The sequence below is a fragment of the Fukomys damarensis genome, unplaced genomic scaffold, assembly GCF_012274545.1.
Source record: "Fukomys damarensis isolate Sample0158 unplaced genomic scaffold, DMR_v1.0_HiC HiC_scaffold_15, whole genome shotgun sequence".
NCBI classification, from domain to species: Eukaryota; Metazoa; Chordata; class Mammalia; order Rodentia; family Bathyergidae; genus Fukomys; species Fukomys damarensis.
Window position 1 is genome coordinate 56447296 of NW_022900927.1, and position 6672 is coordinate 56453967.

Below are 6672 nucleotides of genomic sequence, written 5' to 3' on the forward strand. Positions count from 1 at the left end.
CCCGGCCGCAGCTGTCCCCCAACTTCGCCCTCACTGCCGGCCTCGCTGCTGAGGTGGCCGCCCGCTCTCTGTCCTTCACCGCCATGCGGGAGCAGACTTTCGGTGACGAGGACGAGGAACAGACGATGGAAGAAAACGAGGAGGAGCCGGCAGGGCAGCAGGAACCCGGATGCGGGTGACGCCCGCCCAGGTGGTTCCTTCCCGCACTCGGGCAGCGAGTGTGAATTCACAGGAAGAACCCGGTGTGGACAGCTGGGCTGAAATTAGTAGTTACCTGTAAATGACAAATCTGGTAGGAGAATCAAAAAGGTAAGGGCTCCTGTGCATAAACTGGTATTTTATTTGTGACACGACTGATAATCTTGGTGATCCTTTCGGTACTTTTAATAAGAAATGAATTCACCATTTCTTGGCAGAACTCGCTGTTCAGAGTGACCAGGATAACCCTCTGGCGAGAACAGGCGCGTTTAGTATGATTCGTTTTTCCTGTACCCTTGCAGTTAAGAACTGTAGCTATTACGTTCTTGAGTTGTTTGTATTTTATTTTTTGTTTATACCAGTCTTCAAACAAGACATGGGCTCTGAATAAAAAAAATTAATTCATATAACTGATGTGTGCTGGGATTTGGAACTTCAAAGTACTTTCACAGTATCTGGGTTGTGACACATTTCTCGTGTTTTCCTGATCACGGGTGAATTCCGTAGCTCATTTTGAGGTCATAACGATCTCTAAAAGATCACAGTGTACCATATTGAGAAATATCCTTTCAGTTATTTTTTTTGTCACTTCTTCTGTTCCTGTTAACGAGAGATGACATGAAAGTGAGACCCTGGTGACCAAAGACCCATCTCACCTTAGCAGACTTTTGTTTTGTTTTGCTTTTGTTTTTGAGACAAGGTCTCGCCCTGTAGTTCAGGCTGGGCTTGCCCTCGCTATGTAGCCAGACTGCCCTCAAACTCCTGGAGATCCTCCTGGCTCAGCCTCCGGAGCGCTGGGATTGCAAGTGTGCATCACCACGCCCTGCTAGCAGATAGGGCTTTATGTCAGTTTGCCTGGAGTTCAATGTGGGCGAGCCTTTCTGGCTTTCCCACTGTAGCCAGCTGTGTGGAAGGCGCCCGTCTCCTCAGTCGTCCATTTGAGAACTACCTCCTAGGAGGAAGTGCTTCCCGTCCCCTCTCCAGGGTTGGGACTGATTTTCAGAGGGACATTTGCAGGCGCGTCCGGCTCTGAACCCTGTCACTCCTGCACACGAAGCACTTGTGGACGGTACTGGGACAGTGTCGCAGTGACTCACTGCTGCTGTCCCGCAGAGGAATCCAGATTGTCTCTAAATTAGGAAATATTCAAATGCCTGAAACTTAGCACTTTTGTGAGTAAATTTGCTTATACTGAAGTTTTTGTTTTTGTTTTTGTTTGTAATGGGGATCAAACTCAGGACCTTTGTGTTTAAGAGGCAGGTGGTGGCGCCACGGAGCTAAATCCCCAGCCCAGAAAGTTTTTTAATAACTATTTTCTATCCTGAGGAAAAATTTGGTTCTGTTTTCTATAAATAGTAGACGTCCTTGAACCATAAGTGATTTGCCTTTTGCTTGACTTCTAGGAGTTAACCTAATTTTAAGCAATACCCGAGGTTGCACCTTTTTCAAAGAAAAAGAACCTTCTTGTGTTATAAATGACTTCTGATGGGGGCCGGGGATTTAGCTCAGCGGTTCGGTGGCCTGTCTTGCAAGTGCAAGGACCTGAGTTCAATCCCCGGCACCAAAAAATAAATAAATAAATGACTTCTGTCTTCCTAAATAATAGTCCTTAGGGTCTGCTTCCTCACTTAAATTACTTAGTTTGCTGAATCCATGTTTCCTTGGATTTAGAAGAATTATGGAAAAATGTAATAACCTCTCTCTAACCTATAACCTTATAGGAACAATTCAAATTTAATAATTTTTTATTCCTTTATTATATTTTGCCAGTTTGGGAAGTATCTCCATACAGTGTGTCAGTTTTATACTTCTCTCTAAGGTGATTCTAAAATATTTCTAAGACAAAATACTATCTTCTCTGAAAAATCCCTTAAGTAATTTTTTCTTATGATATTCTGTCATTGTTTCTCAGTTGTTTTAGTGAGGTACCTGCATCAGAATAAACTAAAAGTCTTACTTTTTTATGCAGATTTTAAGCTAATCTCTCTAATTCTTTACAATGAGACTTAGCTAATGTTTATGCCCAGTAAAATCTAAGAATATCTGTCTGGCACTTTGTTCTGGCCATAAAATCCTTAGAAATAAATGCTAACCAGCAGGCCAGTGTAATGTAAGTAGACGTCAGTGTTCATTGCTTTTCTAAGAATATTTTACTTTTTCCTCTCAGGTCTGACTAGTTGTAATAGCTGCCATTCTACACCCAGAAGTAGCACTCTGAGAAAACATTTTGTGAGGGAAACTTAAGAGTTGTACTTTGCAGATTTCACACTATTTTTTCACAGGTTTTTGTTTTGATACCGGGATCAAACTCAGGACCTTGCATTTGTGCAGCAGGCACAGAACCACTGAGCCAAATCCCTGGCCCTTGACAGTGTAATTCTTGATAGCTCTTTTTCTTTGGGTACTGGGGATCGAACTCGGGACCTTGTGCTTTTGAGGAGGGCAGCGGCACCGCTGAGCTAAATCCCCAGCACTCTTGACAGCTTTTGATACAGACATTACTGCTGGAGTTTGTTTTCCAGGACCGTCTAGTTCTCCAGGGCAGGATGCTTGTGAGCGGCCCATGGGTCACTGTGGAAGACAGGACGTAGGCTCTGCCGACCTACGACAGGACAGGGAGGCAGACGGAGACAGACGCCTACAAGTACAGCCATCGCGCTCAGTCTTGAGCGTGTGTGCGTTGCTCCTCCGTTACTAGAGACAAGCAAGTCCAGAGGCGGGCGGGCGGGCAGACAGGGGAACTACTCAGGGCGTTTCAGAACATGAGCTTCCGGCTGTCCTACAGAGGAGTAAACTAGAGTTTACACACATTCTCTGAATTACTGAGTGGCATTTGCTCATTCTTCTTAGCAGAGGTTAAAAGGGAAATAAACCTTGAGACTGAAAAGCAAGACCTGGTTATAAATATGTCAGACTGGGGTAGCTCGGCGGAATCACTGGAACTGCAGTTGATATCATGCTACAAATAAAGATTGACTTATTTTGCTAGCTTTCTTTATAGAAGCCTGCAGTTCATGCTTAGGTTAGAACAGAAAGGTGCAAATATTTTCAGAGAGAAAATACAGGCAAAACACCTAGCCATCCGTTTGTTGTCATTAGCAGGTGGCTGACTTGAGTCAGTTAATTTTGCAAACCCACTTAATCATTCAGCCTCGCAGCTTACTAACTACATGTGCTTTCTCCTTCCCCCCTTCCCCTCGAGCCGCACACTGACTCCCATTTCCTCTGTCCACTTCCCGAGCCCAGCCCGTCCCTGGCCAACCCCTGAGCCATCTCGCGTTGTGCCCCCTTCTCGCTGCTGTGCCTCTTGAGCCGTACCTGTCTCTCACGATCTCTGTATCTTCCTGCCATCAGCTGTCACTCGCCGCTGTCTTGTGTTTCCGCCTCCTGCGGTAGGTCCTGCATTTGCTGCTTCTAACCTGCTGTGGACTGAAAACCCAGAGTGCCGTGCTTGCTAGAACTCTCTAAAGGAAGAGTAAGTAAGTGGAACAGGCCGAGCGCTTTCCTGGTGGTAAAATGCGTGGACTGCGTGATCGCCGGGGCGGCTGACGTTCCTACGTTCACCCTAGGGACTGCTGACGGAGACCCTTGGCCGAACGTGTGAGTGCGTGTGACTAACCTGTTGGTATATAGTGATGTCTCCAGGACTCCCCACTCCTGACTCGACCGTAAAGGAAAGCTGGCCGCCCTCCCGGTGTCAGTCGTCGTGTCGGGTGTCAGGGAAGTTAGGTACTTTGTTCTTGTTCACTGTCCTCAGCTCAGTACATTAGTACAGCACGTCCAGGGTTATCACTGTGACTCCAGCTCTGCCGTCCACACTCAGACTCTAAACTCTTGGTTTGAGGCTGAGGGTGGCCGGTTTAGTGAGAACTGGCTGGCCTGGCTACATAGGACGACGGATAGGATTTTACTGGGAATGGTCACTGGGACGGCCCGGGTTTCTCCTGAACGAGAGACCTCTTCCACCGTTCCCGTGTTCTGGAATAACTTTTGAAGGACTCTTTACAAAACCCACGAGCCCTGCTGTCTTCTTGAACAATGTGTAATATAAATGCACTTTAATATTTCTGTAGGAAAATGGCCACTGTGAACCTTAGTGATCACACCCTGGCGGACAGAAGGCTGAGAAGTATTTCTCCCCAAACTAAATGACTCCGTGGCTGGGCTTGCTCGGGCTTTCATGTCTGTTTCGGAGTCATTCCGATCCCTCCGTCTGTCACCTTGCTCAGGTGTGCACGGGGGCGGCAGCCTTTCACCACTTGCTTAACGCACCTCCTGAGCTGCTTTGGTTTTAAACAGCAAGCGACAGAGCTGGCTAGAACTGTGGCAAACTAAGAGGAAACAGACACAGTTAAGGTAGAAGTGGATTGTGCGTAAGTGCGTGGACTTTGATGGCAGCTCTTAGTCACTGCCAGTGAGGTTCCTGGATCAATGCCTGATCTCAAAATACGAGAGCTGTTACTGTGCAGGGGGATCCATTTCATTTTCATACCTGCTCTAGAGTTAGTTCCCACTGTAATCTGTTGGCTGTGATTAAACTAATTCTTTCCAGTTAGCATTTTCTATAGTATTTTCTATTTGGATTGGAAAACAGATGCTGTTAAAATGTATGGCTTTTCTTTTTAAGACAAAGGAATCTTCATTTCCAAGACACACAGTAGATTAAGCCCTAAAAAAGAACAAGACATTTAGTGTTAATATCACAGAGATCTGAGAATAAGATCTGTAGACTCTAGGCGGTCATACCACAAAGAATTTATTCTTTGATATGCCAAGTAGTATCTTCATTTTCATTCAGCTAAAGGAAATATATGTTAAAAGCTTACCAAAAGTTGTCAGTGTTCAATCTAAAGACATTAGATATTGATAGATATTTGAATGATAAAATTCCCACTGTCATTCTCTATTTGGTGTGTGTAAATTACCATTTAATATGTGAAACAATCAAGCAGGTGACTTTTTTTCCTTTTCATTCATTTTGTTTTGTTTTGATTTTTGAGACAGGGTCTCATTGTGTATTCAGCCTGATCTTGAACTCACTGGGTAGCCCAGGCTGGTTCTGAACTCATGGTGATCCTCCTGCCTCAGCCTCCTTTGTACTAAGATAACAGGCATGGGCCACTACCCCCAGCTCAAAGCAGTTTCTAGATGCTGCCATTACAGAAGCTAAGCCTGGGTTGGTGCTACCAGGGAAAAGCTCCTCTTCAATGCAATCATGAGAGCAAAGAGATTTTACTCAATATCACCCTAGGAACCAAGAGGATGAATGGACTCGAGGGTCACACATGTGCTTTTAGCAGGAGTCACGAGGGACTGACTGCATGTGTATCTTCAAATGTGTGATCAGCTGGGCGTGGTGTCACAGGCCTGTAATCCCAGCACTGGGGAGGCTGAGGCAGGAGGATCGCTGTGAGTTCGAGACCAGCCTGGGCTACACAGTGAGTTCCAGGTCAGCCTCAAGTACACAGTTGAGACCCTGTCTCAAAAAACAAAACAAAACAAAGTGTGATCAGTTAAAATGCGTGCATGCTAGCTCTTAAATGCTCCCCGTTTTAATCTATCTTAGCCTATCAACAACCTGGTTTTACCCATGCTGACTAAAGGTCACTTGGCCACGTGTTACGGTGATAGAGTGGACTCTGAACTATGAGTACTTCTAATTCCACTCTCAAAGATATCTCAAAGATAGAGTATAGCCTGTGAGATCTGGTTGTAGAGTATATATTTCCTCTCAGGTATCTATCTTAAGGTTTTCTTAAAGTAAGGGATAATTTTACTGATTTAGGCTATTTTTCAGTTTTGCTGGGCATGGTGGTCCCAGCACTCGGGAGGCTGAGGCAGGAGGATCACCACATGTTTGAGGCCAGGCTGGGCTCCATAGTGAGTCCAAGACCAGCCTGGACAACACAGAGACCCTGTCTCAAAAAAAAAAAAAGAAAAAAATCAGTTTCTTAAAAGTGGAACTTTTTTCTAAAACTAAAGCATGTCCTTTACAAATTTACTCTTTCATAATAATATCGTAAACAATGACCTATCCCTTGCTCTCTTCCCCAATTAAATCTTAAGGAAGTCGACTGCATTTCTAAGTCAGAGTGTTTTTTGTGTTTTATCCCGCCGTAAGATTTCTTCTGTTCACATCGGGACTTGCGCCAACCGGGAAACCGGGAAAGGTCGGAGGTGAAATCCCAGAAGCCGGCCTGAGCTGTGAGCTGCGGAGGAGCTGGTTTTGTTTGGGTTTGTTCTAGGTATGGTCCCAGGGATCCCAGATCCAACCAGGCCCCTGGGCCTATCCTAGAACCAACCTAAGCCCGCGCATCACTCCGGACGCCAGGAGCTCGAAGACCGAAGACCCCGCGTCAGCCAGCGCCGACCCCTCCGGAAGTCGTGGCCTCCCTGGACTTGGGCGATTCCCAGAGTAGAAATGTGCGCGCTGACTAGTAAGCGCCAGTGAGGAAGGTTCTTGTGATTTGTTTT